The following is a 14144-nucleotide window of genomic DNA, read 5'->3' as shown; positions in this document are numbered from 1 at the left end:
GTGTTTTGGGTCATTGTCCTGCTGGAAGACCCATGACCTCTAAGGGCGACCCAGCTTTCTCACACTGGGCCCTACATTATGCTGCAAAATTTGTTGGTAGTCTTCAGACTTCATAATGCCATGCACACTGTCAAGCAGTCCAGTGCCAGAGGCAGCAAAGCAACCCCAAAACATCAGGGAACCTCCGCCATGTTTGACTGTAGGGACCATGTTCTTTTCTTTGAATGCCTCTTTTTTTTTCCTGTACACTCTATGTTGATGGTTTTTCCCAAAAAGCTCGACTTTTGTCTCATCTGACCAGAGAACATTCTTCCAAAACATAGTAATATAGTTTGTAAACATAGTTAGTAAAGCCGAATAAAGACTTGCGTCCATCAAGTTCGACCTGTTAGTTCTGTAATTGGTAAAGTTGATCCAGAGGAGGGCAAAAACCCCAAATGATTTGGCCAATCTTCACCTGAGGAAAAATTCCCTCCTGACTCTGAAACCAGCAGTCAGAATAAATCCCTGTATCAACTTACTATTTTATTTTATTTTTAAGTATATGCTGAAATCTGCCTGGTATCTAGAAATGCATCCAGTCCCCGCTTGAACTGGTGTAGTGAATCCGACATTACCGTCTCCTCACTCTGTGAATTCCATATTCTCACTGCTCTTACCGTAAAGAACCCCTCTAGTGACGCTTACCCAATCTGAGTATATTCCATTTATAACCACCCTCTGCCTTCTATCCCTTAGCCAGTTAGCTACCCACTTGCAGACATTTTCCCCCAGCCCCATCATTCTCATTTTGTATACCAACCTATTATGTGGCACGCTATCGAAAGCTTTTGAGAAGTCGAGATACACGACATCCACTGGTTCCCCCTGATCTACTCGAGAGCTAATCTCCTCGTAGAAGTCAATCAGGTTTGTTTGGCAGGAGCGATTCCTCATGAATCCATGTTGGTTCGGGATTAAAAGATTATTAGCATCAAGATGCTCCGTAATTGCCTCTTTAATGAAGCTTTCAAAAATTTTGCCCACAACGGACGTCAGACTCACCGGCCGATAGTTTCCGGCGTCACTTTTCGCTCCCTTTTTGAATATTGGCACTACATTCGCCTGTCGCCAATCAAGTGGCACAGACCCAGTCTCAACAGAGTCCTTAAATATAAGATATAACGGTCTGTCTATCACATTACTTAGTTCCCTTAGTACCCGTGGGTGTATGCCATCAGGTTCTGGTGATTTGTTTATTTTAATGTTACTGAGGCGTTTCTGTACCCCAGCTTGGGTTAGATTTGTCATACTTAGTGGAGGATTAAGCTTGTCACTTCTCATTTCTCCTGTTAGTTTGATTTCCTTTGTGAAAGTTGTCGAAAAAAAATTATTTAATAGATTAGCTTTATCCTCATCTTTCTCTATGATTTTGCCTTCCTCACTTTTTATTGGTCCAATATTATCCGATTTAATCCTTTTACTATTTATATACGTAAAGAACAGTTTGGGATTTGATCTACTTTCCCTAGCAATACGTCTCTCTGTTTCCTCCTTCGCTATTTTTATTTGTTTTTTACAGGTTCTCGTTTTTTCCTTGTAACACATTAGTGCCTCCTTACTGTTTTCCTGTTTTAATCTCTTGAATGCCTCTTTTTTGCTATTTAACGCCCCTTTTACGTTCTTGTTCAACCATATTGGTTTCCTCTTATTTCTGGCCCTTTTATTCCCATACGGTATATACCTCTCGCACTGAGTATTCAGAATTCTTTTGAAGGTTTCCCATTTACTATTCGTATTCCTTTGATTAAGAACTTTGTCCCAGTCAATAAGTTGAAGGCTTTCTTTCAGCTGATCAAACTTCGCCCTCCTAAAGTTTAATGTTTTTGTTGTTCCCTTATTGATAACCCTACTGAAGGGCATTTTGAAGTCGATAATATTATGGTCGCTATTACCTAGGTGCCCCCCTATCTGTACCTCAGTTATTCTATCAGGCCTATTAGTCAATATTAAGTCCAACACGGCCTTCCCTCTCGTTGGTTCCTGCACTAGTTGGGAGAGATAATTATCCTTAATATTTGTCAAGAACCTTTTTCCTTTCTGAGATCTACAGGTTTCTGTTTCCCAGTCAATATCTGGGTAGTTGAAATCCCCCATTACAATCACTTCATTATGTTTTGCTACTTTGTCTATTTGTCCTAATAGCAGATTCTCATTCTCCTCTGTTATATTGGGTGGCTTATAGCAGACCCCCAGTAATATTTTATTATTATTTTTAGTTCCCTCTATCTCTACCCACATGGACTCGACCCCCTCTTCTCCCTCTCCTATATCTTCCCTTAGTCTGGGTTTTAGACATGACTTTACATATAAGCAGACTCCTCCGCCTTTCCCCTGTTTCCGGTCCCTTCTAAATAAACTATAATCTAATAAATTTACCGCCCAGTCGTAGCTATCGTCTAGCCAAGTCTCTGTTATACCTACGATGTCATACCTCTCCTCCCATATAAGCGCCCGCAGCTCATCCGCCTTATTGGTCAGGCTTCTTGCGTTGGTCAGCATGCAAGATAAAACTTTGGGTTTATTTAGCATCCTATTCTTCTCTAACGATCTAACTGTACTATCCCCACCCCCCTCTCCACCCTCATTATATTCACTTCTCCCCTTCCCCCTTGCTTGCCTCACATCCCACCTATTTCCTTGGTTTCCCCCCCCCCCCGTCTCTAGTTTAAAAACTCCTCCAACCTATTAGCTATCTTCTTCCCCAGCACAGCTGCACCCTCCCCATTGAGGTGCAGCCCGTCCCTACGGTAGAGCCTGTATCCGACCGCGAAGTCGGCCCAGTTCTCCATGAACCCAAACCCTTCTGCCTTGCACCAACTCTTTAGCCACTTATTCACCTCCCTAACTTCCTGTTGGCGCTCCTGTGTGGCTCGCGGGATTGGTAGTATTTCTGAGAAAACTACCTTGGAGGTCCTTGCCCTAAGCTTCCTACCTAGGTCCCTGAAATCATTTTTAAGGACCCTCCATCTACCACTCACTTTGTCATTGGTGCCGATGTGGACCATGACCGCTGGGTCTTCGCCAGCCCCACCCAGTAACCTGTCAACCCGATCCGCGATGTGCCGGACTCGAGCGCCAGGGAGGCAGCACACCGTTCGGCGATCCCGGTCTTTGTGACAGATTGCCCTGTCTGTCCCCCTAATAATAGAGTCACCCACTACCAGAACCTGTCTTGCCTGCCCTACACTTCCCCCCTCCCCCTCATTACTGGAGGATACACTCCCCCGGCGGTCAGAGGATCTGTCATGCTCCAATAATGCCGGTTCTGAACCAGCCTTCCTATACTTCTTCCCTCTATCCCTCCTTACTGTTATCCAGCTCCCTGCCTGTTCAGCCTGCACTTCCCCTCTATGCTCCACCCCCAGTATTGACCCATTGAGTGTCTGCTCGGTGAGCAGCAAACTCCGTTCTATGTTGTCGATGCTCCTCAGTACCGCTATCTGAGCACTTAGATCCAGAATTTGGGCTTCCAAGTGCACGATATGCTCACATCTCTCGCAGCAGTATGGATCCTCGAGCGGGTGCTCACGGAATGCATACATTGCGCAAGATGTACACTGCACGGCTCCGTCCAACATGGACGTCATTCTAAATATGGGGATACAGTCAGTATATATATACAAGTACAAAACACAATTATTTATATATAGGTGTATGGACGGGGATCAATTAGGGATGTGCAAGTGTATCAATTAGATATTGGCAGGGGATCAGTTAAGTATGGACGGGGGATCAATTAAGTATCAAGTATGGACGGGGGAATCAGCTAAGTAGGTCAGGTGGATTAATTAAGTAAAAAGTAAAGTAAAGAAAGAATGAAATACAGTCAGCAATTCAGTCCTAAATCCTCCCTTCCAAACTCCCTGAATCCAAAGTCACTGAAAAACAAGTCACACACTTACTTTCGTTCGCACTTACGCTCCGGACACACGCAGCTCGTTCACACTCGCAAACTAAGAGATTTAAAGTGTTTTTTTTTTTTTTTTTCCTTTTCCAGCAATGTACCCTTCACCTCAATGCACTTCCAAAGGACTTTATGCCCAACCAGCTGCCCCTTATAAACCCTTAATTATGACCCCTTCCCCTTAATTAACCCCTTGTGAGTAAATCTACACCTCAGGATTTTAGTGCAATGTAGTTAACCTTTAAATACACAGGTAGTAAACTAAGAAACTAAAACTGTAGTGAGAAAATAGATTTTAAAAAGCCCAATAAATCTAAACAGGTAGAAAAGCACTCAGCAGATCACAATGCAGCACTCACCGCAATTCACACAGGTATTTTCTGCAGGATTCCCAATACCTCTTCACGCAATTCACACAGGTATTTTCTGCAGGATTCCCAATACCTCTTCACGCAATTCACACAGGTTTTTTTTGCAGGATTCCCAATACCTCTTCACGCAATTCACACAGGTATTTTCTGCAGGATTCCCAATACCTCTTCACCTTCACCTCAATGCACTTCCAGTTCTAGGCTTTATCAGGTAAGTTTTGGCAAACTGCAGCCTGGCTTTTTTATGTCTCGGGGTAAGAAGTGGGGTCCTCCTGGGTATCCTACCATACAGTCCCTTTTCATTCAGACGCCGACCGATAGTACGGGTTGACACTGTTGTACCCTCGGACTGCAGGGCAGCTTGAACTTGTTTGGATGTTAGTCGAGGTTCTTTATCCACCATCCGCACAATCTTGCGTTGAAATCTCTCGTCAATTTTTCTTTTCCGTCCACATGTAGGGAGGTTAGCCACAGTGCCATGGGCTTTAAATTTCTTGATGACACTGCGCACGGAAGACACAGGAACATTCAGGTCTTTGGAGACGGACTTGTAGCCTTCAGATTGCTCATGCTTCCTCACAATTTGGTTTCACAAGTCCTCAGACAATTCTTTGGTCTTCTTTCTTTTCTCCATGCTCAATGTGGTATACACAAGGACACAGGACAGAGGTTGAGTCAACTTTAATCCATGTTAACTGGCTGCAAGTGTGATTTAGTTATTGCCAACACCTGTTAGGTGCCACAGGTAAGTTACAGGTGCTGTTAATTACACGAATTAGAGAAGCATCACATGATTTTTCAAACAGTGCCAATACTTTTGTCCATCCCCTTTTTTAGGTTTGATGTGGAATTATATCCAATTTGGCTTTAGGACAATTCTATTTGTGTTTTTTCATTGAAGACAAATTAAATGAAGATAATAATACCAAAGAATTTGTGATTGCAATCATTTTCAGGAAGAAACTGAGTATTATCTGACAGAATTGCCGGGGTGCCAATACTTTTGGCCACCACTGTATTTCATGCGGCAGAAGTTAGCCTCCAGCAATGGAAGAGGGAACCGAGAAAGTGTAGAAAATGCTCTATCATGGCAGCAGTGGTAAGAGACATTGGAAATGCACGATCAAACCTATCATATCATAGGATTATCTATCATCTATCTATCCTTATATACTCTATTTCATATCTATCTATCCATCTATCTATCCATATATGTATCTATCTATCTTTCTATCTATCCATGTATGATGGATGGATAGATAGATGGATAGATGAATAAATAGATGGATAGATAGATGGATAGATAGATAAATAGATAGATAGATAGTGTAGGGATTTGTACTCACTGAGCCGCGTTGGAGGTAGGCACAGGTTCACACAGTGATGCAGTCCACGGGTTCAAACAAACTGGTGGCTTATTTTAGTGTCCATACACCAGTTAAGAAACAAAAGTTACAGCCTTTTCCTGGCACAAAAAGGAATAACAGAACAAAGCTCAAAATAACAAGTCCATGCAGCACGGCTTCAGCCGTTTAAACAAGGTGCTTTTCTCTGCCTCCTGCAGAGTCTAAGAAGCACCTGCAAGGTCTGCTCACCTTGCCCAGCAAACACAGACAGACAGAGACAGGCGCAGCTGTCTTAAATTAGCCTTCCAAGACCTGGACTGGAGGTAAGTGAGCAGCTGTTCCCCCCAGCTCTTTCAGCTGCTCACAAAACCCGGCCCTGTAATCCGGACCCATTAAATACCTCTCAGCACTATGTGTGCTGGAGCCTGCTTCTCCGGATCCTACATCACCGAAGCATGGCACTTCGAGGACACATACCTCCCGTCCACGATCTGTCCGGCAGCAACCTTACATACACCCCCCCTCTGTCCAAAGCCGTAGGGCTTGGCACCTTCTGTCACCATACAATAAATCCTTGACAAGGCAGCGGCATTCCCATGTTGTTTCCCAGGCCTATGCTCTACCCGGAAACTAAAATCTTGTAGAGCCAGGAACCACCTAGTCACTCTGGCATTGTTTCCCTTCTTTTCTCGCATCCACCTCAATGGGGCATGGTCTGACACTACCCTGAACCTTCTACCTAATAGGTAATACCTCAGAGTGTCTAACGCCCACTTAATGGCCAAACATTCTTTTTCTACAATGGAGTAGTCCTTCTCACAAGCGGAGAGCTTCAGACTGAGGTATTTTACAGGGTGTTCTTCTCCGTTAATCTCCTGGGACAAGACTGCTCCCAGCCCGACATCCGATGCATCCATCTGGACCACAAACTCCTTGGAGAAGCTGGGTGCCACCAAGACTGGTTGTTTACAGAGGACCAGTTTCAATTCCTGGCAGGTCGCTTCTGCTTCCGGGGACCACTTGGCCATAGCTGACTTCATCCCTTTCAGAAGATCCATCAGTGGGGCTGCTATCAGGGCAAAGTTAGGGACAAATCTTCGATAGTAGCCCACAATGCCTAGAAACGCCCTGACCTGCTTCTTCGAGAGGGGCTGTGGCCAGTTCAAGATCGCCTTGACCTTATTTATTTGTGGTTTTATTTCCCCTCTACCAACCACGTACCCTAGGTACTTGGCTTCCTCCATCCCCATGGCACATTTCTTCGGGTTGATAGTAAAGCCCGCCTTCCTTAGGGCATCAAGTATGGCTTGAACTTTGTCCAGATGACTTTCCCAGTCCTGGCTAAATATGACGATAGCATCTAGGTAGGCCGCTGCATACTGTTTGTGGGGTGCTAAGATCCGGTCCATGGCTCTCTGGAAGGTGGCCGGAGCTCCCTTCAACCCAAACGGCATCCTGACGTATTGGCGTCGAGAAGGCTGTCTTCTCCTTAGCCTCTTTGGACAGGGGAATTTGCCAATATCCTTTGGTGAAGTCCAGAGTGGTGATGTACCGAGTGGGTCCTAGCCTTTCGATAAGCTCATCTACCCTAGGCATTGGGTAGGCGTCGAGCTTTGAGACCTCCTTCAGCTTCCTATAGTCGTTGCAAAACCGCCATTCCCCATCTGGTTTCGGCACTAAGACTATAGGACTGGACCATCGACTTTTGGACTCTTCAATGACTCCCAGGTTTAGCATCCGCCTTACTTCTTTAGAGATCACCTCTCTGCGGGCTTCGGGGATCCGGTATGGTTTTAGATTGACGCGAACATGAGGCTCTGTGAGAACCTCATGCTCTATGACCTGAGTGAGTCCTGGCAACTCCGAAAACATGTCTTTATTTCGCTGTAACAACTCTTTGCACTGTTGCTTTTGGGCATGTGACAGTGACTCTGCCACCTTGACCTCTTTCATATCGGCCTCAGCCTCAGCCACTAAACAGGGAGCTTCCGCAGGCTCTCTATCTTGCCATGGCTTAATCAAGTTAACATGGTAAATTTGGTAGGGCTTCCTCTTCCCTGGTTGGTGGATCTTAAAGTTGACTTCCCCCACTTTCTCTACCACCTCATAGGGGCCCTGCCACTTGGCCATGAACTTGCTCTCCACTGTGGGACTAGCACAAGCACTCGATCTCCTGGGTTGAACGATCTCACCCTGGCCGACCTATTATACACCCTGGACTGTGCCTCTTGTGCCTTGAGGAGGTGCTCCCTCACAATGGGCATCACATGGGCAATCCTCTCTTGCATCTGGGCAACGTGCTCCACCACTCTCCTATAGGGAGTGGTCTCAGCTTCCCAGGACTCTTTCTCCACCTCCAGGAGTCCTGAGGGTGTCGTCCATAGAGTGGTTCAAACGGGGAGAAACCTGTGGAAGCTTTGGGAACTTCCCTCATGGCGAACAACATATAGTCCCAGTCTCGGCCATCCTTTTCCACTGCTTTCAAGGTTTTGTTAAACCTCTCTACCAGTCCGTCCGTCTGGGGAGAGTACACGGAGGTTCTCAGTTGTGCAATCTGCAGTGTCTTGCACAATTCCCTCATGACCTTCGACATAAATGGAGTTCCTTGGTCTGTTAGGATCTCGTTAGGCAACCCGGTTCTTGAAAACATGTGGACTAACTCCCGGGCTATACACCTGGTGGAGGAGTTTCGTAGTGGTACGGCCTCCAGATACCATGTAGCATAATCTAATACCACCAGGATATACTGATGCCCTTGGGCGGACTTGACCAGAGGCCCCACTAGATCCATTGCTATGCGTTCGAATGGAACCTCGATGACTGGTAGTGGCACTAGGGGACTGCGGAAGTGGGCCACTGGGGAGGTTATCTGGCATGTGGGGCAGGAACGACAATAACTCTATATTTCTCTATAGCAACCTGGCCAGTAGAATCTTTGGAGGATCCGTTCTTGAATCTTGTCTGCACCCAGGTGACCACCCAACACATGAGAATGAGCCATGTCTAACACCCTGCGTCTATAGGGCCCTAGCACCAGCAACTGTTCTATTACCTCACCCCTTGGCTTGGTTATTCTGTACAGCAAATCCCCATTCACAGCAAAATGAGGGAACCGAGTGTCAGCCCCCGGTTCCTGAGGCACCCCATTTAACACAGTAACATTTTCAAAGGCCCCTTTCAGAGTTAAATCCCTGAGTTGGGCAGTTCTAAAGTTTCCCTCGGACACCTCTAGCTCAGGGATATTGGACTCAGGGGATGCTACTTCATCCTCATTGCCCACCAGCACACACATGGGAAACTCATCTACTATGTTCTGCGGGTAAGTTTCCTTAGGGGCGATCTGGCTGTCGTCCAAGCAACCAGGTGTCCCCGCTTTCCCCCACATTTCCCAGAATAATGCAAAGTAACGTCCAATTATTATGGGATGCAATAGGTCCTTAACGACCGCCACTTCATGAGATGTGGTGCCACAGTCTGTGTTTACATCCACCTGGGCCACAGGATAGTTCTTAGCGTCCCCATGGATACACCGGACATCCACCACCTTCCCAGAAACCAGCCGATGAGGGAGTGTGGCCCTTATCAGGGTCACCAAACTTCCTGAGACCAATAGTCCAGAGACTTGTGCCCCGTTAACTGACACTGAGCATGCCTGAGGGCCCTCGCCATGTTGACGAACCGCGCTGCAGGCGGGGTAGGCAAAATAAGAGCAACGCCGGCCCATGTTACAGTCCATTGGTTCAGAGGTTATGGGACACCGGGAGGCAATATGGCCAGGGGTATGACATCTCCAACACACTATATTATGGGGTGGGACCTTGGGCAGCAACTCAGACCCCTCCTGAACTCTAGGATGCCCCCCAGGTGTGGCGCTAGCTTGCTTCTTTTGGGTGTCCGCCACCTTTTGGGAACCCCAGTATTGAGAGGCTACGACCCCTTGTTTTCCCAACGGACTCTCAACCGCCTGGTATCTTTCCACCAACCCCACCAAGTCATCAGCATTATAGGGATCTCCCTGGGCAACCCAGGATTTTACCGACTTCGGGAGAGAGTGTATAAACCTGTCTATAACGACCTCTATCTCATATCATAGAACAATCTATCATCTATCTATTATCTATATGACGCGCCCCCTGGGCCATGGGGCACCCGGGACCGGACTTCAGGGCAATGCTGGGAGTAGTAGTGGCGACCCGGTCCCGTGGCTCAGGGTGGCCAGACCAATATTGTGGCAGTCTCTGTATCAGTATAATGCAATGTCCGACTACGCCACCCGTGGATTGCGGTCAATAAGAACCGCCGCTGCTGAGCAGACCTGAGCAGACCTCTGAGGCTGATGTTGTGAGGGCAGCAGAGTGTAGTATAACTCCCCACGGGAGGAGTATAGCCTCAGGCTAGTGAGTGTGGATGATAGGAGTGATGGTGCACGAGCGCAGCAGGAATGACTCAGAGGCTTTGCAGTGCAGTTCAGGGTCTTTACTGATGGTGATAAGGCAGACCCTCCCGGGAGTACTGGCTAGCATAAGAGGCCTGGTCAGTCTGTGAGCAAACTGGAGTTCCCCTGGCCAGGTGGAGTTGTAGGCCTCCCTTACTATCTGCACTCTTCCTGGCTACCTTGCTGTAAGCGAGTGGAAGTAGCCCACGTCCCTGAGTGTTCCGTGTGGTGCTCACCTGTATGGCTGGTGACTTGGGGCCTTCTGATAGCCCCCGCTCCTCGATTGCAGTGCTGGTCCCTTGCTCGTGACTGAGCCTCCGGGCTTCTATGGCCAGAGGACTTGAAATCCCCTGCCGGCGGGTTTCTGCTGCTGGGTATATATAAGTCCCCGCAACCTCGGACTCCTGTGTCCGGTTCTCAGAGTCTTCTGCCAGGACGAACTCCGCTTAGCTCAAGTCCCTGGTCTTCAGCTCCTGCTCCTACAGAGCTCCTCACTGTTACTTTCCCTGTGTCTGGAACTAACTCCAGGCTCTGACTTCACTAACCCCGCCCCAGATCCAGTTTATATAGGGCAGGTTCCTCCCCTATCTGGTCTGGGACAGGAGGTGTTGCATGTTTAAGGGCTCCGAACCAGGAAACCTCCCACTTGCTCTCAGACATAATATTTCTATTACAGTGGTAACCAGACCCTGGGGTGCCACATATCCATCTATCTATCTCATATCTATCTATCTATCAATCTCATATCTATCTATCTTCTCCACTTTTTATCTGGTCTCAGGTATGACTTTCATATTACCCACGACTGTTACTTGCCACAGGTGAATTTTAACGAGCATCACATGCTTGAAGCAAAGTTGTTTTTCCACAATTTTGGAAAAGTGCCAACAATTTTGTCCGGCCCATTTTTGGAGTTTTATGTGAAATTATGTCCAATTTGCCTTTTTTTCCCATTTTTTTGTGCTGTTTCAATACACACAAAGGAAATAAATATTATAACAAATGTATAACAAAACATGTGTAATTGTAATAATTTTCTGGGAGAAATACTTCACTTTCTGGAACAATCTCAAGGTTGCTAAACACTTCCGGCCATGACTGTGTGTATATATGGGCCCTCAATAAACCATCCCTCTCAACGAAAAGGCCACAGCAAGGGTCAGGAATCGGTGGCCTTTCCTCTCCGAATCTTAGGGAGAGACGGTTGTGCTTCCAGCATCCACCTAGGCTGCCACCCCAGTGGAACTAATAGCAGGGTAGCCAACTGTCCAGAAATTCTTGGACAGTCCATAAAAATAGGGCACTTTTTTCCCTGTCCGTAAAAAAAAATGTGATGCGTCCATAATCTTTCTGAAGCTGGAGAGACTTGTTCAGATGGAGGGAGATGTAGGGGCATCATATTGTGTATAGGGAGATGTAGGGGCATCATATTGTGTATAGGTATCATATTGTGTATCTGCATGTGTGGGGACATCATACGGTGTATATGGAGCTGTGAGCACATCATACTGTATTTAGGGAACAATGAGGGAATCATACTGTATACAAGGAGCTGTGGAAACATAATGCTGTGTAAAGGGTCTGTGGGGTCATCATCTAATATACAGTACAGACCAAAAGTTTGGACACACCTTCTCATTTAAAGATTTTTCTGTATTTTCATGACTATGAAAATTGTACATTCACACTGAAGGCATCAAAACTATGAATTAACACATGTGGAATTATATACTTAACAAAAAAAGTGTGAAACAACTGAAAATATGTCTTATATTCTAGGTTCTTCAAAGTAGCCACCTTTTGCTTTGATGACTGCTTTGCACACTCTTGGCATTCTCTTGATGAGCTTCAAGAGGTAGTCACCGGAAATGGTTTTCACTTCACAGGTGTGCCCTGTCAGGTTTAATAAGTGGGAGTTCTTGCCTTATAAATGGGGTTCGGATCATCAGCTGTGTTGTGCAGAAGTCTGGTGGATACACAGCTGATAGTCCTACTAAATAGACTGTTAGAATTTGTATTATGGCAAGAAAAAAGCAGCTAAGTAAAGAAAAATGAGTGGCCATCATTACTTTAAGAAATGAAGGTCAGTCAATGCAAAAAATTGGTAAAACTTTGAAAGTGTCCCCAAGTGCAGATGCAAAAACCATCAAGCGCTGCAAGAAACTGGCTCACATGAGGACTGCCCCAGGAAAGGAAGACCAAGAGTCACCTCTGCTTCTGAGGATAAGTTTATCCGAGTCACCAGCCTCAGAAATCGCAGGTTAACAGCAGCTCAGATTAGAGACCAGGTCAATGCCACACAGAGTTCTAGCAGCAGACACATCTCTTCAACAACTGTTAAGAGGAGACTTTGTGCAGCAGGCCTTCATGGTAAAATAGCTGCTAGGAAACCACTGCTAAGGACAGGCAACAAGCAGAAGAGACTTATTTGGGCTAAAGAACACAAGGAATGGACATTAGACCAGTGGAAATCTGTGCTTTGGTCTGATGAGTCTAAATTTGAGATCTTTGGTTCCAACCACCGTGTCTTTGTGCGATGCAGAAAAGGTGAACGGATGGACTCTACATGTCTGGTTCCCACCGAGAAGCATGGAGGAGGAGGTGTGATGGTGTGGGGGTGCTTTGCTGGTGACACTGTTGGGGATTTATTCAAAATTGAAGGCATACTGAACCAGCATGGCTACAACAGCATCTTGCAGCGGCATGCTATTCCATCCGGTTTGCGTTTAGTTGGACCATCATTTATTTTTCAATAGGACAATGACCCCAAACACACCTCCAGGCTGTGTAAGGGCTATTTGACCAAGAAGGAGAATGATGGGGTGCTACGCCAGATGACCTGGCCTCCACAGTCACCAGACCTGAACCCAATCGAGATGATTTGGGGTGAGCTGGACCGCAGAGTGAAGGCAAAAGGGCCAACAAGTGCTAAGCATCTCTGGGAACTCCTTCAAGATTGTTGGAAGACCATTTCCATTGACTACCTCTTGAAGCTCATCAAGAGAATGCCAAGAGTGTGCAAAGCAGTCATCAAAGCAAAAGGTGGCTACTTTGAAGAACCTAGAATATAAGACATATTTTCAGTTGTTTCACACTTTTTTGTTAAGTATATAATTCCACATGTGTTAATTCATAGTTTTGATGCCTTCAGTGTGAATGTACAATTTTCATAGTCATGAAAATACAGAAAAATCTTGAAATGAGAAGGTGTGTCCAAACTTTTGGTCTGTACTGTATATAATCGTCTTATCCCGTCTGTCTGTCTGTCCTTCTGTCCAGGAAATCCTGCGTCGCTGATTGGTCCAGCCGCGGCCAATCAGCGACGCGGGATTTCAGAAAAAGATGGCGGCCGTTAGCAGCTCATCTGCCGCATGGAGGTCAGCGGCGATGCAGCCGGGAGATGACCGGCGCTAGCCGCTCATCTCCCGGCTGCTCGCAGCAGAAGTACCGCGACCGGCGGCGCCGCTGACCTCCATGCGGCTACCGTCGGGAGATCAATGGCTAGGGCCGCTGATCTCCCGACGGCAAGTGTGAAGCGAGGACCGGGGAGCGGCGCCGCCAGTCGGGATACTTTGGCTGTGAGCAGCCGGCCATCTCCCGGTTCCTTGCAGCGGAAGTACCCGCACAGGTAGCGTCGCTGCCCGGTCCTCAGTAATACGATTCGCTGATTGGTCGGAATCAGCGATATTGGCGCCGCGACCAATCAGCGATACTGGCGCCAAATTTAAACACCGCTCTGCTGATTGGTCGTGGCCGGCGGCCGCGACCAATCAGCGATTTTGGCGCCACATTTAAACACCACTCTGTTGATTGCGCCTGGTCGGCCGCATACAGATTCTAGAATACCCGATGCGTTAGAATCGGGCCACCATCTAGTACTGTATATAAAGAGCTGTGGGAGCCATCACACTATATATAGAGACCTGTGAAAAGCTTATGCGTTGATCCAGAGGAAGTCAAAAAAAACCATGAGGCAGATGCTGCTTGCCCAAAATTAGGGGAAAAATTCCTTCCCGACTCCACATATGGCAATCAGACTAGTTGCT

Source organism: Phyllobates terribilis, unplaced genomic scaffold (assembly GCF_046119375.1).
Source record: "Phyllobates terribilis strain yellow unplaced genomic scaffold, ASM4611937v1 Scaffold_27__1_contigs__length_16484149, whole genome shotgun sequence".
In the NCBI taxonomy this organism is placed as follows: Eukaryota; Metazoa; Chordata; class Amphibia; order Anura; family Dendrobatidae; genus Phyllobates; species Phyllobates terribilis.
The sequence above is the reverse complement of the archived record's forward strand: the minus strand, read 5'-3'. Positions refer to the sequence as shown.